Below are 19611 nucleotides of genomic sequence, written 5' to 3'. Positions count from 1 at the left end.
CCAGGGGAGCAAAAATGTGTCAACCCTGGGCAGCACTATAGTAAGTAGCTTCCTTTAGCCTGGGAGTGTGTGCTGCTTTCCAATTTAACCACAGTCCCCACTGCTCCCTATTGCCTCCCAGCATGGAAGCTGGTGTTATTTGCTATGTATCATCGCACCCGTGCTATTGTTCTGAGAGTCAAGAGGAATGCGACCTACTTCTCATCCCCTTGTCTCTATCCTCAGTGGGAAAATGAAAGCTAGACAAGGAGGGCAATGTGTTTCAACTCAAATTAAAAGCAAATAGGTATCTATGGGAAAGTGAATAATATTTTAGTTAGTATTTAATTTGTAAACAAAGTGTATCAGTCTTATTTTTATGTTTCTGAGCCCTGCATTCGGATATGGGACTGCCGATCGAATCCCATTCCCTCACTGTATAGATGCACTCATGGGACACAGAGTGATGAAGCAATTCACCAAGGATCACACAGCATTAGAAGCCAGGTTAGAACTAGAACCAGAGATGGAGGGTGTGGATGGCAGATGGGAAGAGGATGGAGAAAAGAAAAAGAAAGATGGCTGAGAGATGGAAACAACAGTACAGGCACCTGGGCAGAGGAGGGTATAGTGCCTGGATCAGTGAGGGGAAGGGCCAGTAAAAGGGAAAGAAGAGATGGGAGAGAGAAGCAGATTTATCAAAGGTCTGACTCCAAGGTTCTGTCTGGGAAAGTAAGTCAATGGCAGTGGAGCATGGCAAACACAACTTTGGCATCAATAAGCAATACAGAGTTCCCCAGAGAGTACCCCTAAGAGACAAGGAGAACGGAGAACACCCCCAAATGATATTTCTGAAAGTAGACCAGGATACGCAGACTGGGGTGATAAGAAACCACATATGGCCCGAGTCTAACAGAATACCAGGGGAAAGCCCAGACCCTCTGTCTTTTGCCCCTTTGGGGGTCATATGGTCCCCTGGGGACTTGAGCTAAGAAGGTCAGAAACTTGCCAGAATGCTTGGTCCTAAATGAAGATTTCTGTCTCTTGTGTCTTGGTTGAGCAGATTTCCAAAGATGTACTTAAGAAATCTAAACAACAATATTCCTTTTTAAGCAGCTAAATGGTGAACAGCCTCCAATGTCATGCAAAATGTAACTTCTTTCTCTACCTGATTGATTTTTAAGTCAGGACATTGTAAGTCCTTAGTAAGCCATTGCCCAGTGGAAATAGATGACTGTTTCTCTCACTCATAAGTTTCCCGGTTGAATTATTACCTTAAAAACATCAGTTTGGCGGGCGAAAACACACAAGCTAAGGGCAACAAAGAAAAGTACTAAGACCAAGTGTTGATGAGAAGAGTGAAAAATGGAGACCCTTTTTATACATTGCTGATGAGCATGTAAACTGGTGTCATGACCTTGGAGAGTAATTCAGCAGTAGCAGATACCATCGACAATGTCTAGCAGTGTTACACCTAAGGGCCTGTCCCAGAGAAGCCCTTGCCTGTGATGTACAAAAAAACCACATGTGCCCCCAAGATGTTCACTGCTGCCCTGTTTGTAATAGTGAAAAAGTGGAAAGCATTAATGTCTCTGAGGAAGAAGGTAGCGGTGTCCTGACTGCCAAGAAGTCCCGGAGGATCCAGGTAAGCTTCATATGGTCAGAGTGGGAACTATTCCCACTGTGGGAACAGTCACACTGTGGTTGCAACAGATGTAACACCAGTGGTACATGCCAACTAACGCATCCTATCCCTTTAGGAAATGCAAACAGGATATAGTCTTGCCTCTCACAGAGAACACAGGCTAGGTCATCTATAAACAGTTCACCAACTGTCTCCACTCTATTCCTAACAGCCAATCATGCTCACAAAATGCAAGCATGGTGTCTGTATTCAAACTACTGCATTATCATTAAATTATATCTGTCCTGCTTCTATCTTAAAATCTAAGGGTGTCAGTCAGGTGTCGTGGCTCATGCCTGTAACCTTAGCACTTTGGGAGGCCAAGGTGGGTGGATGGCTTTGAGGCCAGGAGTTCGAGATCAGCCTGGCCAACATGGCAACACCCCATCTCTACTAAAAATATAAAAATTAGCTGGGCATGGTGGCACATGCCTGTAGCCCCAGCTACTCAGGAGGCTGAGGCAGGAGGATCACTTGAACCTGGGAGGTAAAGTTTGTGGTGAACCGAGATTGCACCACTGCATGCCCTGGGCAAAAGAGTGAGACTCCGTCTCGAAAAATAAAATAAAAAAATCTAAGGGTGTAGAGTAATTTAGGGGACATTAACATTACAAAGTGACATTTGTTTGGAGGTCCCGGATCCCAAAGGAGTGTTTTCCCAGAGGACTCTCCCTACTGCACATGGAATATTATTAATGATTATAATTATAGTTCTGGGTTATCAAGAAATGATTAAAACAGATCAAAAAAGGTATCCACAACTACCAAAAACATTAAGAGAAAAATTTCCAGTTCTTAAAATATCTAAGGTTTAGTTATGTTGAAATGTTCCTGATGTGAAATGTCTTATTTTCATTGATACCAGATTAATGAGGTCTTCTGTACATTTTCTCAAATGACTGAAGCATTGTTTCATTATTTCTCAAAACATTTGTAAGAGTGTGGTGACAGAGGAAATGTCTGAATCTGAAAGGAAGTCTTAAGGGGTTCTGAAGTCTCAGGAAGGTTCTTAAATGACCTAACCAGATGTTTTGAAGTCTGATATACCCTTAACCCAAACTGAAATTCATAACAAAGTCAAAAGCAATATAGTCAAATTGATTCCAAAATGCCTTTTTCTAGCAAATCCATTGACACCAACTGACTTTAACAGGGCCTAATTCCTACTTGGGAGAAATGATATGGCCATGGAAAAAATGGGATGCATAATAAAGTTTGGGGATGAAATAAAACAAAATTCAGGTAAGTTCTTAGAAGTGGCTGAAGTAAGAATCCACATTTCTCAGGCTATGGAGAATGAAGGTGAAGAGCCCGGGCCCTGGGGCCAGACTGCTGGGTTAAATCCCAGCTCTCCCGCTTGTTGGAGGGTGCCCTTAGGAAGGTGCTTGATCCCTCTGCCCCTCAGTTTCCTCATCTGTAAAAAGGGGGAGAAAAATGGTACCCGCTCATAGGGATGGTATATGGATTAAGTGAGAGAATAAAGGGCCCAGAACAGTGACTAGAACACAGTGAGTGATCAATACTTTTTATCTATTGTAATTATTTTATTTTACTTTTTGAATGTCAGTATTTATCAAGACAGTGAAATTATGAACAAATGTAGGTTTTTTTCTTTTTATATTTAAGTGTACACAAACAGATGTTCCCTGACGTTTGATGGAGTTATGTCTTGGTAAACCCATCGTAGGTTGAAAATATCATCATTTGAAAATGCATTTAATATACCTAACTTCATAGCTTAGCCTGGCCTATCTTCAATGTGCTCAGAACTCCTACATTAGCCTACAGCTGCACAAAATTGTCTGGAAACATGGTACACTGTCGAGTATCAGTTGTTTTCCCTCCTGATCATATGGCTGATGGGAGCTGCGGCTCACTGTCTCTGCCTAACATTGACAGTATCTTACTGCATATTGCAAGCTCAGGAAAGGGTCATAATTCAAAATTCAAAGTACAAGTTCTGCTGAATGCGTATTGCCTTTTCACCATCCACAGAAAGCCAATCCACAGTAAGTTGAGGATGTTCTGTATTTAAATTTTTTTAAAATGGTATTTAAATAAAGGAGGAGAAGGGAGAAAAATGAGGTTCTTTATATCTCTCCACCCCAAAAAATAAGAATCCTGGGTTGGGGTGGGATAGAATATGGTTCCTTTTGTTGGTTAATTGGTATATTAGTCTGTTTTTGCATTGCTGTAAAGAACTAACTGAGACTGGGTAATTTATAGTGAAAAGAGGTTTAATTAACTTACAGTTCCACTGGCTGTACAGGAATCATGGCTGGGGAGGCCTCAGGAAACTTACAATCATGGCAGAAGGCGAAGGGGAAGCAGGCATGTCGTACATGGCCTGAAAAGGAGGAAGAGAGCAAAGAGGGGTGCCACACACTTTTAAACAACAAGGTCTCTCACGAAAACTCACTCTCAGGTTCAAAGTTCCACAGATCTCTAGGGCAGGGGCACAATGCCTTCAATCTCTGCTAACACATAACAAAAGTGTTATGTGTTCCTAGAAAGTTCCTTATCTCCCAGTCCACCAACTCAAAATTTCCTCTGGCAACACCCTCCCAGACATACCCAGAAACAATACTTTACCAGTTATCTAGACATCCTTCAATCCAATCAAATTGACACCTAATATTAACTATCAGAGATGGTTTAGTGGATGGGGAGGTGTTTTAATTTAAATGGGTTTTGTTTGGTGTAAATCATTTGATACATTAACCACAAATGTATTGATAGAGTCAAACAAAATGGTTCTCAGTTGTATCCACTCCAGGTCCAAGAACCAGACAAAGTCAAAAGAACACCAAGCTGGGGACTGGCATCCTGATTTGCTTGCATGGTGGCTTTACCTCTAATTTGGTGGGTGACCCTCGGTGAGTTGCTTCCGCTTTCTGGTCCTTAACTTCCTCACCCACAAAATGAGTGGGTTGGGCTAAATGACCTATAAGGTTTCTTTAAGCTCTAATTGCTTCTAGGAGGCTGCCATATCTGACTGCTCCAGGGACAGACTTGACCCTGGACTTGGCCTGCTAGCAGCACCGTGGTTCTGGCCCAAAGCCAACTGCATACCCTGTCCACACCAGCTGCCTTCTCACCTCCTGCTTGTGATCTCAAGAGACCCAGGCATGTCGGTGGAAAATGATCAGTCCAAACCCATCACCACTCCAGGAGAAACAGCTCAAAGCACAGGCCCTGCCAACTCCAGTTCCAGTCGTGTCCCCGTCATATACAAAGCCCCGTTTATCCTACTAGAGAGAAGGATGGAAACCACTTTGCTTAAAGTAGAGCTGAAGAAATAAATATTCGAGCAGCAATAGCTCATTATTTTTGAGGACTCTGGAATGAAAGTCCAAGGTAGAAAAGCAAAACAACAACCGTTAGCATTTCCATTCTGAATAGACAATATATGCCAGGAGCTCTGAAATAAAGATAGTGCGATTCATTTATTATTCCTTCTCTTTAAAACCTGCATTAATTCTGATTTCTATTTAAATAAGAATGATTAAATTTTATCAGCTGAGATGGAAATATTGTGATAAACACTGGCTCGTGGCCAAACTAATCTCCCAAGCCCACAGCTTACGGCCATTGTCTTGTATAGATATTTGAATGGCAATGGGCTTTTATCAGTATTTCTAAAGGCACTCATTTAATTATGTGGTTGTAAGGATTTTCAAAACCCAAAAGAATACCATCAATACATATTCATTTCTTGGATTAATTTGACATTAACATCAGAAAATATTGTTATTTAAAGGATGCTCTTACTTGTTTTTGCTTTTGCAAGAAAATAAGGCAACCTGATTGCAATAAGATACCATTGCAACCTGATTCTGGTTGCAATGGTATCTTTTAAACTTTCTTTTTAACTGAAATTATGAAAATAAAATGCATAGTGAAGTGAGGCTATAATTTTGAATTATAACGGGTAGAGGGAGGACTCAGAAACTCCACAAGTCTCAGAGTCTTTAATAAGCTAATACATATTGTTAATTAACAGTATGGGCCAGGTGTGGTGGCTCACATCTTTAGTCCCAGCAACTTGGAAGGCCAAGGCGGGTTGATCACTTGAGGCCAGGAGTTCAAGATCAGCCTGGCCATGGTGAAACCCTGTCTCTATCAAAAATACAAACATTAGCCAGGTGTGGTGGTTCATGCCTGTAATCCCAGCTACTTGGGAGGCTGAGGCAGGAGAGTTGCTTGAACCTGGGAGGCAGAGGTTGCAGTGAGCTGAGATCATGCCACTGCACTCCAGCCTGGGTCACAGAGTGAGTGTGCGTCTCAAAAAGAAGTAAACAAACGAAAAACCCACCAGTATGCACGATTAAAAATGTTTGACTACAGAATCCTTTTTTCCAAGGAACATCTTATGATACTTGTGCTTGGGAAATCCTACTTTAGGAAATACAGCTGGGAGCAAAACTCCTCCTTTTAAAGATAGGGAATAATACTCCCATGTGGCTGGTTCCAGGCAAGGATGGCACCACAGCAGAGTTTCTTAGACTTTAATGTGCATAAGAATGACCTGGGCATCTTGTTAACTGATTTTGTAAGTCTGGGATGAGACCTGAGACAGCATTTCTTACAAGTTCCCAGATGCTGCTGCTGCTGCTGCTGCTGGTCTCTACACCACCCTTTGACTAAAGAAGCAAGAAATTCAGATGCACATCTCCTAACTTTGTACTTACCCCACTGCCTTGTAGCCTCTCGTAAACGGCACTAACTGGCATTTCTGTCAAAGCACATCCTTGCCTTATTCTAGTTTTATTTGCTGAGCTGATGTCTCCAGTTCTTTAAAGCGAGTCCCTATGATGACAGAAGGATGCATCAAGATTAAGGAAGTTTTTCTGGCCCCTAACATAAATGTTCTTTTTGTTATATGATAAATTAGAAACAGAAGAAAGCTTCTGACCAAAGTGGTCTATCCCAAGGCTCTGTGTAGAAATTTCCATCAGAAATCATTCAAACCCATTGTTTGACTGAATCAAATCAAGGAAGGACACTTTCCATGGTCGTTTTCATGTATTTTTCAATTACTCTGGAAAAACATGGCATACATCTTGACCAAAATTTGCTCAATAATTGTGCAACTATCTGGCCATTGCCAAAATATGAATAGGCAGCAATTACCAGATGTTTGCTCAGCATGAAGATTCTATACTACAATGAAAACATGCTCATCTTGATGCTTCCACAACTATTGTATCTGCACGTGTATAATCCCCACAGTCTTTTATCTGTTGATGCTAGTGGAAAGAAGTCAGTTAATTGAAATTGTTTCTATATAACAACCTTCCACCTTGTCAATTCAGGGTGTGGGAGGGATGGTTAAAGAGGAATTACCCAAAATGAGGAAAAATGACCTGCTTATTGACTAGATTTTTCACTTTTCAACAAACGATTGTGGTGTAATTCAAAAAATAGACTATGTCTATGTCTCCATGACATGGAAACCAACCAAAAATAAGCAAATTTGCAACTGAACAAGCTGGGTGGTAAACGGGTAGAATATTATTCTTGCTTCCAGGCCAGCTTCTCCCTCCAAAAAGGCTGAACTCAGACATTTCAGCCAATGTCAGCCGCACCAGGTATTTGGCAGCCACTCCACAGTACTCAGCAAAAGAGACTGGATTTCCCAGCCATTTCCAAATGGCCGAAGAGAGAAGGAAGACAGATTCTGTGGCCTACAGACTCAGCCCCTGACTGGGAGAAGCAGAATCTAACTCCAGACTGAAGACTCAGGGAGCCCTCCCCTAACTTCTAGTTCTTGTAGGGACCTCAGAATCCCAACAGCCTGGATTTAAAGTCTAGCTCTGTGGCTCACTCATTATCACACCAGGCAAAAATGGCCAAGACTCAATCAACAGCTGAGGACTTCACAGTGAGAGTATGGTCTTAGCTGAAAGCTGAGGTGAATTCTGAAGGTCAATGACTAGAGGCTGTTGGGAAACTGCCTTCCTTGAAGCTAAATGGCAGATTCCTTCTCTAAGGGAGATGTGAGCAGCAAACCTTCATGGCCACCACCTTACAGGGTATAGATCAATATTGTACAATCTGGCACTCATAAAGTGCTTCCACTAAATACTTGTCAAATGTATACATTGTTAACAATGCTTATAAAAATATCAATTATTTATTATTTGTGTGAGATGAATTTCATGATCACAATAAGACAGTAGCCAACTGATGAGCCAGACATGCAGTCAACCAACAAGTTTGATCTACTTGGTACATCCTCAAAGGTTGACCTCTTTCCCACCTCCTCCAAATGAAGTTGACTTTGTGCACGCAGCCTTAAAAAGCTGTGTGGACCAAAGCAGAGCGAGATCTGATGAGTCTCTACAGCTATTGGTCTTACAAGCTTGTCATTGAGAATAGCAATTCCCAAAGTGCTGGAGGTTGGAGTGGTGCATCCTACCTGTGGGAAGCACATCACACGTTATTAAACCCCAGGAGAACATGTTCCAACTCATACATTATTAAATCTATCGTCCCTCAAAATCATGCTAAAGTTTTGCTAAATAAGGCACCATTTAGCCAAACCAATCTTCACATGCCATATGCTGTGGCACATTCTTCTGTGAGGTGTAATTGTGTTGTAATCGTTTGTGATTGTCTGTTAAATGTTGGGTGCTCTCTAGACTGTAAATTCCATGAGGGCAGGAACGATGCTTTCTATCTCCAACATTTAGTACTGAACCAGCAAACATTTAGAGACTCAGTGAATGGGTAGAACCAGCAAACATTTAAAGACTCAGTGAATGAGTAAGCAGTGAAATGCATCCCTGTTTGATCTATTTTGGGAATCTAGATTTGCATGCATAAGGCTTGGTTCAGGAAGGAGGTGCTGTTATATTCCCAGATCACTTATAAGGATAGATGAAAAACGCTTGTCTCATTCCGGGGCTCTTCAATAATGTGCCCAGGTTACTCAGGTAAATGGTCAGGTTATGTTCTGCTACAACTTTTCATGTTGAAAAGCTTTCTAAAATGAATTAATCCAGCCATCCCGTTAACCCATATTCATTAAGCACCTACTGTGTGCCAAACAAAAACAGGATCAATGGTTGATTGAGGGACTGTTTCTCTTTTACCCTACCTATTTATTCTACTCACTTCTATTTACTTCTTTATCCACCCATATGTCCATTTGTTTATGTATTTGTTCATGCATCCTGTACCTTATTCCAATATAGATTGAAGGTTGTTTATAGAGATTCATAACATACACCACTGTAATATAAATTATGAGTATGTTAAAAATGTAAAGGAAAAAGCATAAACTCAGTATATATAGGCTGAATCACTAATAATTCAGACTCTTACCTGGCAAAAGAATGATGGGCTGGATTCCTTCAATCATGGCAGATGCTCAATGTGAGAAACTGGGGTAGAGCTACCATAAAAAAACTCCCTGTGGAGCATTTTCTTCATTTAACCATCGGAATAAATCTCCTTCTTTCTCACGCTTGTGTGTGTTTTAGGGGGCTTTTCAAGAGGCCAAGAGCTCATTTCTTCATTTATTTATTCATCTATTCTTCTTCATTGCTTTTGTTGTTCTTATGTTTGCTGAGTACTTAGTACATGCTAGGCACTGTGCTAAGTAAAAAGATGCTGAATGCATCGTTTTTGCTATTACAAAAGCTCAAACTCTAAGAGGTTTAATAAGCCCTGAGTTCTGCTCATGGCCCTGTCATTGCCTCACCGTGTGACCTTGGCCAAGTCCATCCAGTCTCTGGCCCTCAATGTCTTCATCTGAAAATGTTGGGCTAGATGGTCTTGAATATCCTTTACTAGATCTAAAGTTATGTTACACAGGGAAAGCTAAGTTAAAGCCAACAACTTGTCAGCTTCGTTGGTTTCATCCCATTGTCTGAGATCAGGACAATACAGTCTGAGAAAAATGATCAATGCCTCCTAGAAGGTATAATTTTAGCATTTTACCCCCTCAGTGAACATGCGTGTCACAGGGAAGTCTTCTCCCAACAAAACCCCAAAGCACCGTTACCTAATAAACACCTTGAAAATGTTCTGGCCTAAAGAACAGGTGCTTCTATAATGAATGTTGATTTTCAAATTCATAAAGATGTAAATGCAAATATCCTATTTGAAAAACAATAATAATAGCTAGTACTCACTAAGCTTTGCAAAGTCTGGGCAATCTTCAAAACATTTTATATGCATCATCTCATTTAATTCTGGCCAACAACCCCATAAAGCAATTCTCATTATTGCCCTTAATTCATCAGTAAGGAAACCATGGCACAGGGGCAGTTAAGCAAGTATCCTATGAGGCAGATTGGAGATTTGAGCCCAGGAAGTTGAGCCCCAGAGCTGGGCTCTTCTCCCCTTACTTACTGTATCTCTCCTCAAAATGTTATGCTTGTGGTTCCCTAGGTGCTTTTTTAAGTTGTGGCTTAAATTCTTAAAAAACAGTATGCCTTTTAATCTATAGTCTATTTCTGATGATTCCAGCTAAGAAAATAGTGTCTAAGTTCAAATAGCTACATAAAGAACCTCTTAGAACTGATTTCCAACTCCAACAATCTAATTAGGAATCTCAAAAATCAAGCACATAAAGATATTAATACTTTTACTCTGAACCTGGGTTTGGCAAACTTTTTCTGTAGAAGGTAAATATGTCAGCCTTTTAGGTCATAAGGTCACTGTCGCTACTACTCAACTCTGCCATTACAGTGCAAAGGAAGCCACTAGCTGAACAAATGAGTGTGGCTGTATTCCAACAAAACTTTATTTATGGGCACTCAAATTTGAATTTTATGAAACTTTTAAGGTGTCGTGAAATGTTATTCTTCTTTTGATTCTTTCTCAACCATTTAAAAATGTGAAAAACATTCTGACCTTGGGAGATGAACAGAAACAAGCATTTGGCCAGATTTGGCCCTGGGCTCTAGGTTGCCATCTCCTGTTCTACGCTGACCACTTCCATTTCAGCTAACATGAGTACAAACCCGTTTTAAGGGGGGAAAACACTATAATCAGTTTTCTCATTTCTTTGCAATATGAATCTATATTTCCTTGATCACACTTTGTCATATTCTCCCAGAGACTTAAAACTTTATGTAAGTAAATATTTAACCATCAAGAAGGTTACATTTCATTTCTACCTGGGCTACCATTAAGAATCAGGGTTGTTGTCTGTCCTTGTTTCAAAATTCAAGCAGAAGACAAAGTAAAATATATTTCTAAATATCTACAAATGCACACATGAAATATAGGTGTATTTTAAAGAATAGCCTAACAGAAAGTACTTTAAATTTCACAGCCACTGCTAATGCAGGCAGCTAATCCTATTTACATTCATATTAGCCTTGGTATCTTTTTCCCTAAGATTTACCTATTTGTATGCTTGCATGAGTTAAACTGCCTTTTGCATGATATCAGTACTTTTGTAATTTAAATCTATAAAAGGCAATTTCTTTTAAATATACTTCCTAACAGTGGGTGAAAGAAGCACCAAAGTTATTTGAGAGCTGTACACCTCAGTAAACATGTGCACTGAACTCCTGGCAATGTGCAGAATGTGGGAATTAATCTTATACTCTAAGAGTGGAACGGAAAATAAAATCGAGGCTGAGAAAGAAACAGTTTTTGAAAGGGGCCAGTTTGCAGTGTTATGGAAGGAAATGGCGTGTTTTAGAATTGATATTTAGGCGAGTAAAACTTTCTCCCCGTTTGAAAGAGTGTTGAGGACTGAATTCTTTCATCATTGTGGGTTTTCGCATCCAAAATAACTTTAGCCACATGATAAGCCAGTTTTACAATTTAATGTTGGTGTTGGCTGATAAACAGAACGCAGTCAGCCGTTGGTGGCCAGGGTAAATTTTAAGATGTCAATAGTGACTCCAGTAGGACACAGTAGTATTTGGAGGGGGAGGGTTAAGTTTCCAAAGACAGAGATAATTTCATGCAATTGGAGTTAGATTTTTTTCTTCACATAATTCCTACAAAATGTTCACCCTCACCATCTTCAGTTGACATAAATGAGATGCAAATAGGTTAATGTATAATCTTGCCCCAAAGGAGTGTCTTCCCGATATGTAGGACACATACATCAATTCTAGGCAGAGCTGGGATTTTCCTGGCAAAAGTCAACGGGGCATAAAATCAGAAGGGAGGGACTTCAGATGCATGCCCTCACTTCTGGCTACATTGAGCATTTTCTCCCAAGAGAACTAGCCCTGGGGTTCACTTCGTTGCACTCAGGCCAGGACACACTTCTAGGAGTTTCCCAGGTCTCTGGCTTGAAGGAACCCCATAAGAAAGCCAGGAAAATAGTGTTTCAAACTAGGCATGGGCGCAGTGGGATGTGCGAACTCGAGGCCTGAAATCCACAGAGAACCAACCAGTTAGTCCCCAGTTCAGACATGCCTTGGGAAAGGCGCTATCTTCCCTTTAATCTCTGAACTTTGTCCTGTTGTTGTTGCTCTGGCTGCGATGTCTACACAGCACCAGGTATCCAGATGAAAGTGGTGCGTGGGGTATTCAGCTCACTTCCCAGGTATTTAGACAAAGCTTCAGCCACTGGTTCATGACTACTGAAGGCTTGCCCGTCGCATACCCCAAAACCCGCCACCCTGAAAGGAGCCATTATAAATGTTTCATGTGGAACTTTCACAACCCATCAGGCTCACCAGAGTTTTCAAATTAACTCCCTTTCTGCCCAAGGGGATTCCTCTGTAAAAGATTTCTCCAGCCTCGAACCTCCAAAAAAAAAAAAAAAAAAAAATTCTGAATTTGAAACAGAATGCAAATAATGCATTTTGACTCCCTAATCAACAAATGGGATCAACTTGAATTGATTAAGAACCTTTGAAATTAGCTATCTTTAATTCTCTCCATGGCCTGCTGCTGGTACTCTGAAGACAGGAGGGGTGTGGGGGGCTGGGGGGGAGTGTGTGCGCATGCACCCAGGCATGTGTTTGTGGGTTCAGGGGTGGAGAGTTTGTTTGTTTTTTTTTTTTTTCCAGAGCTCATATAATGGTCTTTACATTTTTTTTTTTAATTTAATGGTGACACAACTTTAAGAAAGAGAGTATTCACCTGGTGCAATTATATGGATTTTTTGTAGACTACATTTCTGATAGTTACTTGGCTGCATAAAACCTGCACAACTTTAGCGGGGGAAAAAACCACATAAAATCTAAAATGAATGTATAAATAATACGCAACTGTCTAGACAGTATAGGTCACTTGCAAAGATAGCAGGTCAGGAAAAAATTGTCCATCAGTCAGACAACCATAACTGATTCTGATGCTAAATAATGGTAGAGATATTCAATATTCTCTGGCTGCGAAAGGCTTCGCTGAGCATTTGCTCTTCCCAAGCCAGTGGTCTTCTACTTATCTGGTATTTTATGCAGCCTTTGGAAAATGCACTTGCTATTTAAACATTAAAATTAATGCCCAAAGAATAGCAGTTGAGCAAAGGAGTGCTACTGACCTATGTGATTGGCCTTTGGTAAAGCAAAAATAACCCTTCTCAATCAACAATATGAGCTATCCATACCCACAGAATCTTAAGCAGATGTAATTATGGAGCCGTTAGGATAGCAAAAGACCTGAGCACACAACCCCACCCCACACATACAGGTTTCAAGAAACATTTTTGCTCTCTTGTAATGACCTGCAATGGCAGGTTCAAGTACATAAGTCTTGTACTTTTTAAAAAATATTTATAATAATAATTTCTGTACATAGAAAAATGCTTGAAAAAGAAAGTAAAGGTATTAAATAATTCTCAGAGGGCCATGGTTGCTGCTGTCACTGCCCTCCAACACTATGAGGACAAACAAGGCCCCTTAACTGGTGCCCAGAGCTGGAGACAGTCACCAGCTGGCTCTCCATGCACATGAGACAGTTCCATGTGCTTTTTCGAGAGAGTCCTAAAGCCAAACGACTGTGAATTAGGCTGGATGCCTGCAGCAGAAAAGATCCCTGCTCCCCTGGCCAGGGAGGAGAAAGACAGGCACACAGGTGCTCTGTCTTCCCACTCTGAGCTGAGCAACCACTCTCCAAGCCAGTTCGATTCTTAGGAGAGATACTGATAATAATACAAGAAGGGCGGGGCATGGTGGCTCACACCTGTAATCCCAGCGCTTTGGCAGGCCTAGGGAGGCGGATCACCTAAGGTCAGAAGTTTGAGACCAGCCTGGCCAACATGGTGAAACCCCATCTCTACTAAAAATACTAAAATTAGCTGGCGTGGTGGTACACGCCTGTAATCCCAGCTGCTCAGGAGGCTGAGGCAGGAGACTCGCTTGAACCTGGGAGGTGGAGGTTGTAGTGAGCTGAGGTCGCGCCATTGCACTCCAGCCTGGGTGACACAGCAAGACTCCATCAAGGAAGGGAGGAAGGGAGGAAGGGAGCAAGGGAGGGAGGGAAGAAAAATACAAGAAGAGGAACAGCCACCATTTCTCAAGCGCTTACTAATTGTCAAATACTGAGTTTGATACAGAGACACTGTCTTATTTAACACACACACATACACACACACGCACACACGCACACACGCACACACACACACGCACACACGCACACACGCACACACAACCCACGAAATTGGTATGATCTATTGCCCTCATTTTACATTTGAGAAAGTTGAGGCTCAGAAAGTTTAAATAAATTGCTTGAGGCCAAGCAGCTAGTAAGCGACTGAGGGCAGCTTTGAAGCCAGGTTATTTAAAGCTCAGCTCACACTCTTAGCCTCCGTGAGAGTTTGCCTCTCCTGACTGCACAGACTTTCCCACCACCGACTCAGGACCAGCCTCTCCATAAGGCTCAGTGCTGAGGGCCCATAGCAATTTTAGGGGCCTAGGAGAATGTTTTGCTTCTGGAAATAAGCAAGATACGCATGTCGACTACGCTGATATGAAGGTAAAGCAGTGGTAAAATGTAAATTTAATGTTTTTCCGATGGAGGAAACGGCTCATGAAGACAAAAGTGCTTAACACCCACAAAAGTCATCGTGCAGCCCAGTGCCCACTAGGTCCTACAGATCTCTTGGATTTTATTTTCTCACTTTCCCTATAGAGAAAGTGAGGTCCAGCAAGATTAAAGGATGCGTCCTAGGTCATGCGGCAAATGAGTGATTGAGTCAGCACCCGTGAACCTCCCATCTCACTTCTGAGCCTTTTGCATATCCAGTCCAGAGTCAGAAACCAAACTTCCTCTTTCGTGCCTTCTGGTACTTTTGTACTGTACTTCCATAGGGGAATCAATCCTAGATGGCGTTTGATTGGCTTTGATTTTTGTTATTCAGCATCTCAAGAGTTAACGTGTTCATAATTTTTATTTTATTTTCATATTTATTTTTATATTTACTTACTTGACACAGGTTCTCAACTTGTTACCCAGGCTAGAGTGCGGTGGTACAATCATGGCTCACTGCAGCCTCAAACTCTAGGCCCAAGTGATGCTCCCACCTCAGCCTCCTCACAAGTCAATGTCTTCATTATTTTACATATTTATTTTATTTTTATATTATTTACTTGTTTGAGACAGGGTCTCACGTGTCGCCCAGGTTGGAGTGCAGTGGCGCAGTCATGGCTCACTGCAGCCTCAAACTTCCAGGCTCAAGTGATCCTCCCACCTCAGCTTCCCAAGTAGCAAGACTACAGGCGCGGGCCACCATGCCTGGCTTTCATTATTTTTTAAAGAATGTAAATAAAGCACATATGAGAAATAGATGACTCTAGGTGTTTTTCTCCTTGTGTTGCCACCATTTATATTAAATACAACTCTATAAGTACAAAGGCTCAGAGAAGGTTAAAAAGTGCTTATAGAGTGGTAAGAGATTATTATGAGAAAGCATTTATTAGGCTGGATGTTTAGAGCTGAAAAATGAAAACAATTTCCTTAAAAAACAAAACAAAACAACAACAAAAAAACTGCCAGCAGACATTCTGGAACAGCTATCTCAGTAATCTATTTGTCGCTTTTAAATTTGTTAGAAGTGCCCTTACTCTAGCCCCTTCCCCAGGAATGCTGGCGGCTGTTCCCGGTTATCCGAGGCCTCCCCCTGCCGTCTCTGCTTTCCGACAGGCCTTCGCCGGGTCTGCCCCATGACCCGGGCCATTTCATCCCCCCATCCCTTCCTTCTGGGTTGCTGGTGTTATTTATTTTTAATGCCTTTGATTCATTCCCCTCTTGTTTGGACCAGGCAAACAGCACACATCTGCTGCCACCAGGAGGTGTCAATAGTTCATACTGCTCAATTTGTATGCCCTAAACCCACTGTAGGGCTGATTTTGCAATGCCTGTATCTCAAGTTTCAATTTCAAAGCATTATGCTGCGTTCTGGGCATTAAAGATTCATAGGTTGAATTAAAGATTTATTTTAGGGGGTGCATTATTATAAGGCAAATCACGTTCTTTTCATTTTAGACATATGGGCTATTACGATTTCATCTTTTTTTCCTAAAAAGCTCAATTACATCAGTATCACTCGAGACCCTCCAAACACTAAGCTAAAAGCTGGGCTTCTCTGTGGCCAGTTGCCTACTGCCCTTTAAGGATTAACTTTCTGAGGATGAATGCCGTCCCTCCTGAGCGGAGTTATCTCCCTAATAGAAGCTGATCAGTTACACCTCTGCCTAAAACCTCGGCCAGCTTCCTGTTGCTTACAGAAGGAACTTTAAACTCCTTACTTCGTCCTATAAAGCATTTCATAGCCTAGGCCCAGCCTGTCTTTCACAATTCCCAAGGCACCCCCTCTGCTCTTCTTCATACTGAAGAGGACTAGGCCCTGCCAAAATTGTCCATCTTTTACATAGGACGTTCCTTACCCCTGCAACCTTCGTTTAAGACAGGTAAAACAATCCCCAAGTATTCCTCACCCTAGGCCAAAGTGCTCTTGAAAAGTCTGTGCGCTTCAGGAATGCGGCTTAGCTGGCCACACTGTTAAATAGCTATATATTCCTCCCTTCCCCCACACTGAGTCCCCAAAGACAGGAGTTGAGAATTATTCCTATTTGTAACACTAGGGTTCAACACAGTGACAATCACATTCAATAAAGATTAAGAAGTGGGCCAGGTACGGTGGCTCATGCCTGCAATCCCAGCACTTTGGGAGGCTGAGGTGGGTGGATCGCTTGAGCTCAGAAGTTTGAGACCAGCCTGGGCAACATGGAGAAACCGTCTCCACAAAAAATACAAAGATTACCTGGGTGTGTGGCCACGCTGGGGCTTGAGGCAGCAGAATCACTACTTGGGGGTCTCAGGTGGGAGGATCGCTTGAGCCTGGGAAGTCCAGGCTTCAGTGAGCTGTGTTTGCACCACTGCATTCCAGCCTGGGTGACAAAGTGAGACCCTGTCTCAAAAAAAAAAAAAATTAGGAAGTGAATGAGTGAATGCACTCGCACAAGAAGTCACACCCAACACAGCCAACAGAACACAACAGCAAAATCACCAACAGCAATCACTGTTGTTAGCTACTGGTGGCTCCATTTTGATTCTTATATTCGGTAAGTATAGAAAAGCCAGGCTGGGCGCAGTGGCTCATGCCTGTAGTCCCAGCACTTTGGGAGGCTGGGGCGGGTGGATTACTTGAGGCCAGGAGTTTGCCATCGGCCTTGCCAACATGGTGAAACCTTGTCTCTACTAAAAATACAAAAATTAGGGCCGGGCGCGGTGGCTCACGCCTGTAATCCCAGCACTTTGGGAGGCCGAGGCAGGCGGATCATGAGGTCAGGACATCCAGACCATCCTGGCTAACACGGTGAAACCCCGTCTCTACTAAACATACACAAAATCAGCAGAGCGAGGTGGTGGGCGCCTGTAGTCCCAGCTACTCGGGAGGCTGAGGCAGGAGAATGGCGTGAACCCGGGAGGCAGAGCTTACAGTGAGCCGAGATCGGGTCACTGCACTCCAGCCTGGGCGACAGAGCGAGACTCCGTCTCAAAAAAAAAAAAAATTACAAAAATTAGCCTGACACGGTGGCGCGTGCCTGTAATCTCAGCTACTCAGGAGACTGAGGCAGGAGAATTGCTTGAACCCGGGAGGCAGAGGTTGCAGTGAGCCAAGACTGCGCAACTGCACTCCAGCTTGGGTGAGGGAGCAAGACTCCATCTCAAAAGAAAAAAAAAAGCAAAAAGAAAAGAAAAACCTGAGTGTATACAGAGAATACTAAAATTCCTAAAGAAAGCTCCTTATATTAGACTGGGACTGCAGTGAGTGCTTGAGAAATCATCTGAATGGCCCCAGTCTTTGGTTTCGACCAGAACTTCTGAGGTATGTGTACTGGGTAGAGGGGAACGGTTTAGGGGAGGGAGAATAATGTCTCTAAATGGGTGGCAGCCACCTGGGCTTGCAAGACAGTATTAAGGAGGCCATTCTAAAAGAAAAAGGTGGGGTGCACAGACTTTCAGTTTTTAGGGATGAGAAAAGTGACAATGACAAGGACCTTTTAGGGAAGGGATAAGCATGATGGACAGGGGAAGGAATCTCTATAAAAGTTAAATTTGGCTGGGCGTGGTGGCTCACTCCGGTAATCCCAGCACTTTGGGAGGCTGAGGCAGGTGGATCATGAGGTCAGGAGAGTTCAAGACCAGCCTAGCCAAGATGGTGAAACCCCATCTGCACTAAAAATACAAAAATTAGCCGGGGTGGTGACGGGTGCCTGTAATTCCAGCTACACAGGAGGCTGAGACAGAAAATTGCTTGAACCCAGGAGGTGGAGGTTACAGTGAGCCGACATTGTGGCACTGTACTCCAGCCTGGGTTACAGAGCGAGACTCTATCAAAAAGTTAAACCTCATGATGTTTTGAAAGTCAGTGGGAAGCAGCAGAGAAGCAATGGAGTGGCTCCTTTGCCAGGAGGAAAACATTCCTCCTTGAGTCTCGGCTGCTCAATTTCTGAACAAGGTTTTCAAAGTGGTGTTCTGAGCTTCAAGACAGAAAGGGCATGTTCAAACACCTTACAAATGGATAGTTATTCCCTTGTCTTTGCGTTTCTAAGACAGAACTTCCACGCCATATCCATGCTAGCTTCTTTCTCCCCTCCACTCACTGACCCTGAAGGAGGAGGGGCCTATCCACTGGTGACATTTCGTAGAGCCTGCACGTGGCGTGGCCGTTGTTGGCTCTCTCTCAGGTCTACCTGCAGAGGGCTTCTCTTTTTGCTCCTGAGTCCATGGAGTAAGCATTTCTGCCTGGGTCCCAGCATCTACTTTCTGGAGACAGTGTAGAAGGTCATTTTGTGTCTGGAGTTGGTTCCTTCTGGTGGTGTTCGTGGTCTCGCTGACTTCAAGAAGGGAGCTGTGGACCTTTGCAGTGTGTTACAGCTCTTTACATGGCACAGCCCAAAAAATGAGCAGCAACAAGATTTATTGTGAAGAGCAAGAGAACAAAGCTTTCACAGCCTAGAAGACCCAGGTTGCCGCTGCTGGCTGGAGGGGCAGGGGGTGGCTAGCTTTTATTGCCTTATTTGTCCCCGCCCATGTCCTGCTGATTGGTCCATTTTACAGTGTGCTGATTGGTGCATTTTACAAACCTCTAGCTAGCTACAGAGCACTGATTGGTGTGTTTTTACAGAGCACTGGTTGGTGCAGTTTACAAACCTCTAGCTAGCTACAGAGCGCTGATTGGTGCGTTTTCACAGAGCACTGATTGGTGTATTTTACAAACCTCTTGTAAGACAGAAAAGTTCTCCGAGTCCCCACTCAACCCAGGAAGTCCAGCTGGCTTCACCTCTCAATTTCTATAGGTCCTAACTAATGAGATTTTTCAGGTGGGAGAGAGTGATCCCATTTGCAATTGACCAAGGAAGAGTCTGCTTTACAAAGGGGCATCCTAATCCCTTGTCTTGGAGGAGGGTGTGAGAGGCAAGGTGTGAATTCTCATTTCCTGGCCACAGATTCCTGCCACATTTTTAAAATTATTATTTTTGTTTTTATAGAGACAGGGTCTAGCTCTGTTGCCAAGG

Source organism: Mandrillus leucophaeus, unplaced genomic scaffold, assembly GCF_000951045.1.
Source record: "Mandrillus leucophaeus isolate KB7577 unplaced genomic scaffold, Mleu.le_1.0 Scaffold125, whole genome shotgun sequence".
Lineage (NCBI taxonomy): Eukaryota > Metazoa > Chordata > Mammalia > Primates > Cercopithecidae > Mandrillus > Mandrillus leucophaeus.
This window is presented reverse-complemented; position numbering follows the sequence as displayed.